Consider the following 9,410-nt stretch of genomic DNA (forward strand, 5'->3'; position numbering starts at 1 on the left):
CTGATTTCTGATTCTTAGTGGCCTGGATAGACCAGCATTAGTTTGCTATTTCAATCTGATCCATCAGAGTCCTCTGCTGTACAGGGTTGCTCTTTTATATCACGTAGGTGGCAAAACCACAGCTTGATGCAGCTGGTGTCCAACAGAGCCAAGCAGGTCATGTGTGTGTGGAGCAGAGAGGATTATCAGCCTCCCCCTGTGCCAAAACCAGGGCAGGGGCTGAGCACAGAGGTCTGGTGTTGGCCAGAGCTGCTGGAGGAGAAAAGGGGACTCTGCAGCCTGAGAACAAGGTGTGTGAAGCAATGCAATGATAACTTTACATATCAAATGAATACTTCATTGTCTGACTGCTGGAAAGGTTCATTTGACCCCTTTGTCAACCAATTCTGCAAATAATGGACTGTTTTGGAGTGTAACTGGAAATAGAAATGCCCCTCAAAGCTTTGGTTTAATGTGTGTGGTGGAAGGTGCAGCTCAGCCAGCCATCAGGCATGGCTGCACGGGGTGGGCAGAGTGCCAGGGTGGGGATTGGCATGGGCTTTGGGATGGGAAGCCATTCCACTCTCCTTTATGAAGTGCCCACTGCTCCTTGCTGTCCAAACCCTTACTGATGGATTCTGGACTGGAAAGAGAGAAAACAGAAAGGAGGGAGGTACAGTGGTCTTCTCCTGAATTAAGAGACCTGAGTGTGGTGGAAAGAAACTGCATCTGCCATTCCAGTGGAAAATCCTTTCTGGGAATTGGGTGGGGTTGGGAATGCTCTGGGGATATGCCAGGCTTGTGGGCTCCCTGGAAAGACCTTGCAGTCAGATGTAGTTATGGCCTCCCTTTGCTCCAGAGCACCTGGCTCAGGAAAAGCACAACGGGCAAATCACTGACAGGGTGATGAGGAGAGGGTCGGGGTGGGAAGAGCTTTGGGACCATGGTTGCTGGATTCTGGAAAAGGACTCCATGAGTCTTAAGGAGTTTGAATATGCTCCTCACCCTTTTGGGGTTTCCCTTTCTCCTGGCACCCTGTCAGACGTGTTCATTGCTCAAACCCACTGAGATTTCTTGACTTGGCATTGGGAGGTTGCGTGTCCAAACCCAATCTGAAGTTCCACCATCCTCCCTAGTTCTCTCCACCAGCCCCAACCTGCAGGAGAACACATGATCTTCCTCATATCTCTCAGCTTGTGGTTGGCAGGGCAGGAAGATGAAGAAAAGAGCCCCTTTTTCCACAGTCCAGCATGTGACCGAGGTGACGTTTTGTTTTTTTGCCAGCAAGTAACAGCGACGTGGTCGAGCTGATTTTTCAAGGGCTGCAATTCTCAAAGGCCTCTTGCTGCTTTGCAAACTCTTTTGCAAAATCCCAAAGCTTTGGAAGCTGCTGGATACGATTGCACAAATCTCAGAGCAGCATGTGTAAAAGTCAGTTGTTCTGCTGCGTGTGCCACCAGTTTAGATAAACTGAGCAGCAACTGTGCCTGCCCCCAGGCAGAGGTGGCAGTGGGAAAAGGTGCACTCTGGGACAGGGTGGATTTTCCCAGGAACTGTTGAATGTCTCTCTCTGCTGTGCACAACCATCACAGGTTTCTGCTGTCACCTTTTGCCATGGTTTAGCCCCAGCTGGCAGCAAAGTACAGCACAGCCCCTGGCTCATTGAGCCATTGAGCCTGACTCATTGAGCCTGGAGAAGCATCAGAAAGAAAAGTGAAACTTGTGGGTTGAGATAAGAATTGATTAATTGAAATAAAATGTAATATGTTCCTGCTAATTGTAAGGACAAGGAGAAAGAGAGAGAGGAGTAAAACCTAAAACAATTGATCACCAGGTGCTGACTGATGCTCAGCCTGTGCCCAAGCAGCTCCCAGCCCACTCCCCCCGGTTTATATGGTGAACTTGAGATTCTGTGGTACAGAATATTCCTTTGGTCAGTTCTCTTGGCTGTGCTTCCCCCAGTTTGTTGTGCACCTGCTCACTATCAGAGCATGGGAAACTGAAAGTCCTTGATTTGCGGTAAGCATTTGGAAGTAACAAACCATCAGGGTGTTATCTACATTATTCCCATGCTAAATCCAAAACACAGCGCTGTACCAGCTAATAACAAGAAAATTAACTCTATCCCAGCTGGAAACAGGACACCTTTGAGGAGGACTGAGTTTAGCATGAGGATGAAACTAAAAGTGAGAGAAATATCCCTGTGAGCTGCTCTGGTGGGAGCCTGCCTTAGGTCTGAGTGTGCTGAGGGGGCCATTCCAGCAGGGTCAGGAGTAAGCTGGTTTAAGTCACAAACTTTGAGTGCCTCCTCCACTGAGGTTTTCTCCAGCTTGGCAGCTTCCAGTGTTCCTGAAATGTGCCTGATCAGTAGGCACAGGGTGAAATGGATTGCACAGAAACTACTGCAGCTCCTGGCTTGTCCCCTGTCACCTCTCTGATTAGAGAGCAAGGCAGGGATTTAGGAGTCCACTGACTCCCGAATCCCCCAGGAAAACTGCTCTGATGTGTACAGATTGTAGGCTGACTGTAGGATGGATATGCATTATGGGGATTACTGTAGTGCTTATGGAGTGTTTGGAGATTTCGGTATAAAGGCTTAAATATTTTATTCTTATGAAGGGATTGAGTGTTTGGAGCTAAAAGCAGAAGTTTCTGCTGTCTGAAATAAACAGCTGTGAGGTAGGTAAAAGTGGGAGCAGGTTTGTGTGCTCGGTCAATTCAGCACAAAAAGCAGGATGTAGTAAAGACTGATGGGTCAGTAGCATTTGGAGAGTTTTCCAGGGCAAGTTCATTGTAAGGTACAGAGTGATTGGCAACTACAGCTTTGACTCTGCCTGGTGGGAAATGTTTTCACGTGCTGGTTGTGGGAACAGAGGTGAGTGACCCTCTGTCCTTTCTACATTGTGTTGAATCCAGACAAGGCTGAATTCCAGACGATGTTAAAATCTTTGTCCTCTTTTTATGCCTGTCCCTGACACCAAGAATTTTGGGGTAGGGTGAAAATGTGTATGAATCTTGTGGTGCTCACGAGGTCTGGAGCCAAGGTCTAAGCAGGGAGCATTTCTCCATCATATCCTGCTTTTCTTCCCCAAAATTCCTGTGTCTTTTGCCTCCAGTCAGAGGTAATGAGAAGAGTATCCAGTATCCTCCAAAGCAGCATGGTCTGTTCTCCATTTCCAAACCTTTGTGGCTGTTGTTCTACTTATGGGCGGATCACAAAAATAATTACCCAAATGAACCAGGCGCCGAAACACCATAAGTGATCGTGTGCTCCACAGAACAACAATGATTAGGTCACCCTCCTTGCTTATCTCAGGTTCCCACCCTTAAAATAAGGGCAGCAATATTTTTGCTTTTAAAAGAGCAGGATTAACTTGTTCATGTGTGAAGTATTAATCGTTGTTATTATTATTACTCATATGGATGGCAGGGAAGCACCTAATGAATTCTGGTAATGTTACAATAGGCTGTGGCTGCTATTGGCATGACTAACCCTGGATAAATTTACTGGGCTGCCTGTTTATCCCAAAGCAAACTGCACCATGTCCTTGTGGTCCCTCACCAAGAGATCACCGTGGCCATGAGGGCTGTGTGTGGTGCTGATGGTTTTGTGTTGCCCCTCCATGCTTTCCAGCCTGGCTCATTCAGCCAGGTCTCAGATGTGACTCTCCAAATAGGAGCTGCCCAGGGTGTTTCCTTGCTGCCCAGCAGTGGCAGGGTCTCTCCAGAGCCATTCCTTCCCTTCTGCTTTAAAAGACAGAGAGAAGCAACTCAGACTTCCAGCTGTGGATTTTGGATGCTTTCCAAAAGTGAGTCCTTTGGCTATCAGAGAATCAATGCAGAAAAACAAATTCCTTGCAAGTGTGTCCTTGATGGAGACTAAATGTTTTTCACCCGTTTTTCTTCATAGTGTTTGTAGTTGCATTCCTTAAAAATCTGCCAGAAGTGCCCTGGGGTGCATGAGAGGATGGGATGCCACGTGTGTATATTTGGGTAGGTAGGAGTGAGAGTTGTCTCTGCTGCTGGCTCTCAGGCAGGTGTGACACCATTTACCCCCTTCACAGGCATCACTCAGGGAAGGAGCAGCATTCCAAGTGAGCTGTCCTGCCCAGGAGCTCTGCCTAATCCTCCACAAGGCTGTGAAAGCCACACACCCCTTTCTGGTTAGGGCCACCTCTTCCCGGCTGCTGCTGGCCTGGAGCCCACACCATCCCCACAGATGCTTTTGGTGCTCACCTCTCCCTCCTCCCAGTGAATTTTCAGCCAAAGGCCACCTCTGGAAGTTGACTGTGGGGTGTGTTGTGTCACTCCCTGTGCAGCTCATGACTCAGCAGTTGTACAAGTTTCGTACCTGTCAAGGACATGCCAGAAACCACAAATGTTCTTAAGCCAGCAACAGCAAGAGCATCTGGGAGTTTCCACTCAGCTGAAGACAACACTGTCTGCAGTAGATTTTCTTGTAAATTGGTTTCATTTCATTGCCAAGAGATGAGAGCAGGAAAAGGATGCCAAGGGATGAGGGCAGGAAAGGCAGCATCTGGATTTCCAGAGCCCGGAAAGGCCGAGATCATCAGGAGAGCAAGTGACACATCACTGTGCACTGCAGTCTGTTGCAGGGAAAGCAAGGCCATGAAACCCCTGAATATTTCAGGAAAATCTCAGGCTGTGAGATCAGTTAAAACTCTGAGGTGCAAGAGAGCAAAATGCAAACATCTCTGCAGGTGTCAGCCTGAAAATGTCATTATTCAAACAAGCGCTGGCACGGGAGCAGCCCCGTGGTGTGCGAGCCGTGTCCTGGTGCCAGACCCTGGGCAGGAGGGCTGCCCTGCTGCTCCTGGAATGGTGGCTCTCCCAAGGAGGGGCATCTCCTGGCATCCCAGAATGCCTCCCACAGCCCTGCCAGCCAGAGAGCCAGGAACACGTGCCAGCCATGGCAGGATGGCTTCGCGCTGGGCACAGCAGAGGCTGGGGCACAGCCTTGATGGTTTCATTGCTTGGCTCACAGGAGCTGAGCTGGCAAGGAGAGCTGTGACAGCAAGAGCACAGCAAGCCCTGCTCCCTGCCTTCCTCTGCCACCCCCTGCCCTGGGCAGGGATTTGAGGATCTGTGTGATTTGGGTGTGAGGGGCAGGGAAGGGTTGAACAGCTGAGGTCTAGTGATAGAATAGCTCATCTTTGCTCAGGGATGGGAGCTGTGATGCAGCCAAGATAACAGTGATTGGCGTGCCCTTGTCTGGGAAGGAGGGAGTAGTTAGGGTGCAGTTGAAGGAGTGGGAGGAATCCTTGCCTGCTCAGGCCTGTGGGTGATGGCTGATGCCTGGGAAAAGTGGCACCACTGTAATGGATGGAGAGCGTGGGTGGGGGAGAGAAAGAGGGGATGGTAAACAACCAAGCCTGGTCCATCCTGGATTTCCATCCTGCATTAAATTAAAACATGCTGAGGCTGATGTTGAACTCCATGTCAGGTTCTCTGTCATGCTTTTCCCTCCCCAAAGGAAAATGTTCCAGCAGCATGTGTTTAACAGTGAGTGTTGCTGGCAGAGATGGGGATCCCCTTGAACTGTGAACTGTTGCAAGCATGGGAACCTCTCTAAACAGCCTTGAAGTCATTTTCCCAACATGCCTGGATCCCAGGTGTGTGCCAGATCCCCATAGGACAGTTTGGCTGGGATCAAACAGGCACCTTAATGACAGGAGATGCAAGTGATTGCTGTGATTGCTGGGTGAAGCAATCTGAGCAGAAGGGGGAGGCTGAGTCCTTGTGGAAATTCTCTGCTTTGGACTGGCCTGAGGCAGGGGCTGGAATGGGGCTGATGTGCCTGTGATGTGCCAAATGCATCAGGGGGTGACAGAACAGCTCAGCTGAGCACGGGGGCAAAATATCTGTGCATGGCTTGAGCCCTGCTCAGAGTGTGGATTGCAGAAACTTGCATTTCATAAATGATTTTAAGCAAGATAAATTACTTGAGTGCAGGAGGGGGAAGGGTGATGCTCTAAGCACTGCTTGGGCTTTCCTACCAACTCATGCAATGCACAAGATCCCCTCCCTCTGCCCCTCTCCTGGTGTGCCACGTTTGATAGTCAAGTGTTTCACTGCTAGGTTTGGGCTTCTGCCTAGAAAAAATACATCCCTGGCATCCACCCAAGAGATATTTATAGCAGGAGCTCCTAGAAGACAGTGTGACAACTCCAGAAAACAAGGAATTGCCAAATCATCCTGCAGCAAATTAACCCCTGGCCACGCACACCCGTGGGAGCCACGCGAGCCCAGAACCCCAAATCCTGCTGAAGATTGGTAGCAAGTGACCTCATGAAGGAAATGGTGTGAAGAATCAACAAGGACAGCTTAAGATTCTTGCAAAAAATGCCATGTCATGAGGTCTGTCAAGTCCCATGGAAACAATCCCTGAGGACACCACGAGCTGGTTCTCCAGTGGCATGGCACACATGGCAAAACACCTCCTCTGCAGAAATGCTGATCTCTGCCAGTCCTCAAGCTGCTCTTGGCTTTGCTGCACCCCTTAAAAAAAGGATGTACTGAAGAAGGCAACACCTCTCCAGTGTGACCAGTGACAGGTACCTGCCCAGCTTGTTCCAATCAGGTAGATGCAATTTTTGCATTGAAAGTTGTTTCCCCTTTTGTAGCTCCCCAATAGCAGATGTTTGTTCTGCCCTGTCAGGAGCAGGTGGGCAGAGGTCTGCAGGACAATCCAGGCTTTTCTTGCCTCTGTCTGTCTGGCCATTGCAGGGGGGTGACTTTGACCCTCCCTGGGTGAAGGGAGTTTAGTGTATAATTGAGCACTGAGCCCAAATCCATGAAAAACAACAACAAAACCCCAAGGCAGACATTACCCAACTTCAGTGTGGAGCAGAATGTCCTGTCCAGTGTATCATCCTGCCTCCTTCCTCATCCTTCTCTGTAAACAACATTTACGTGTGGGTTTATACAATCCATGTGTTCCCTGCAGTTCTGGGATCCCTTCACTTGTTCCACCCTCTGGACTAGTTGTAACAGGCACTAAATTATGGGGGTTTTGTTGCTTGCTTTGTTTATACACCTGCAATTTCCTGGTTTACATGTCCAGAGGTTTTAGTCTTTAATTTAATATTATTCATAGATTTTTATTGAGTATTAGTTCACGTTGTAAAGCACCTTAATGGGCAGTGTCTGTTTAATTATATATGGCAGAACCTATAGAAACAAAGGAAAATTGACCCAATTTGTTATAGCTGGTTTATAAAGATTTCCTGAGGTGACTGAGCATTGCTTTTCCTTTTTACTGTACTTCACACATTTCCAAACACGTGTCAGTTCAGCTCTCATCCAGCCTCTCCCTCTGAAGCAGCCTCAGCGTGGCTGCCCCTCCTCCCTGCAGCCCCAAGCCCAAACCCAACACCTTGTCAGCTGGCTGAGGCAGGAGGAAGGAGACTGACACAGTTCTGTGGCTTGTTTTTTCCTGCTGCTACTGGAAACAAAGTGCTGATCACATCTGTTGTGGAGAAGAGATCAAGAAGAATTTTTCTACAAGTAAACCATGGCAAAATGTCTCTGGATTGGCTAAAGTGCCCCCTTTATGCAGCAAGAGCTGCCACAGGCACTGGGATGGTGTGTGCCCTCGTGGAGGTGCTCAGCACAGGCTGTTTGGGTGGGGTGTGAGCTGCAGCTTTGTGTTGCTGGAATCTGTTGGAGCATCAGCTCCACCATCTCCTGGATGCAGCATTAATTAAACAGAATGGCCCCGCTCCAGGCCCCAGTGGACAAGAATCCACATGGCAACTGTGAGCCTTGGCAGCAGCAAGAGATTAAGGAATTAATTGGCAGGGTTAATCTTCGTGTCAGGGTTGGAAATGAATTGTTAATTTGTTTGGATGAGTGTAAAGTCCTCTCGCAGCGATGGCAGGTGGGATCACACGAGGGAAAGCCTGCAATGCTGCCCTTCCTGGGGACCTTCATTTCACACCTCTGCTAACAGACATCTCCAGCTCTCTGCCCCCGAAGTGTGAGACTCCCAGGTGGGGCTGGAGGAGCTCCTTGTGTCACTGCCATCCTTGCAGGTGACAGCACAGCTGCTCCAGCCTGTGAGGTGGGAGAAGGTCTGGCTGCAGCTCGGGAGGGTCCCTTGGAATTCCAGCCTTTCTGCTCTTGCTCCCTGGTGCTAAGCTGTTGTGTGTCCCTTGTGCCTGACAGGTACTGGGTGAGGCCAACTCCAGGATCTGAGTGAGGGAGAGATGTGCTCACACCAAAATGCCACTTTTGGGCCACAGAGTGCAGAACTTGATGGGACTTTGTGGCACTAAGCCCTCTCAGACACTTCTCCTCCGGGACACTGTAGAAGGAGAATCTGTCAGGTCAGTCAATGCTCTTCCCTTTCTGCTCTCATTTTACTCTCAGGACAGCAGAATATTTCCTATAGTACCTTTCTAATTTTTTAAGGCTACTGAATTGGTCACATCCCATCAAGACATAGGAGAAAAGCACTTCAGGCCTTAAATGATTTAAAGGAAATTGTAACTTTGTCACTTGTGCTCTCTTTTGTGCATTGATTAGTCTGATTAGTTCAGCAGTAAGAATTATTTTCTCCTCGTGCTGGGGTCTGATATATTGTGACATCAAATAGGACTGGCCTATACAGAGACCTGGAATCTTTCTGGGTGTGCAACAATCCTGTTTAAGACCTTGCAGTCAAAATCCTGCTTCTGTTCTCACCTCTGTCAATGCCCAGTGCCTCATTTATGGGGAGGCTGATGCTGTTCCAAGGAGCTGTAAAAAAGCCCAGTTTTTCATTGCCAAAAATTGGCTGGGTTTAGCCTACTTGCTCCAGCTTTCACCCTGTCCTTCATTTTTCTCCTCACCTTACAGTCAGCCAGGTGGCTGAATGTCAGCCAAAACTAAGAAGGATCTCTTTTCTTTTGAAGGGATGGGTGTTGGGAGATTTATCAGTAGCACAGTTGAATCTGCTATGTGAAGCTAAGAAGGCCCACAGCATGTTGATGGCATGAGCAGCTACTCCAGTGAACTCCCACCTGAGTTACCACTTTCTATTCCACATAAAACCACCCTTTCACAGTTTTTTGACTTCAAATTATTATTAGTCACTTGTCCTAAAATGTCAATAATGCAGTGATATTTTAGCAGAGTTTTTCTGTACAGTCATTTCCTATTAATTGCTTAGAAATAATGACAATATAATTTGGAACAAGACTGTCACCTTGTCTATGCCATATATAAAATGTTAATACTAAAAGTGGACTGGATTCATCTTAGACCTAATTAGTTCTTTGGAGAATTTACATTGTGCAGCAGCCTGCACTGCCCATATTTATGCTAACATATTATATAATCAGCTTTGGAACAGGCAGCAGTCTGAAGGCTGGGTTCTGTGTCCCTGTGCTAAGTCACTACCCTGAGGAGAGCACTGAAAATCAGCAGAA

The sequence above is a fragment of the Serinus canaria genome, chromosome 10, assembly GCF_022539315.1.
Source record: "Serinus canaria isolate serCan28SL12 chromosome 10, serCan2020, whole genome shotgun sequence".
NCBI classification, from domain to species: Eukaryota; Metazoa; Chordata; class Aves; order Passeriformes; family Fringillidae; genus Serinus; species Serinus canaria.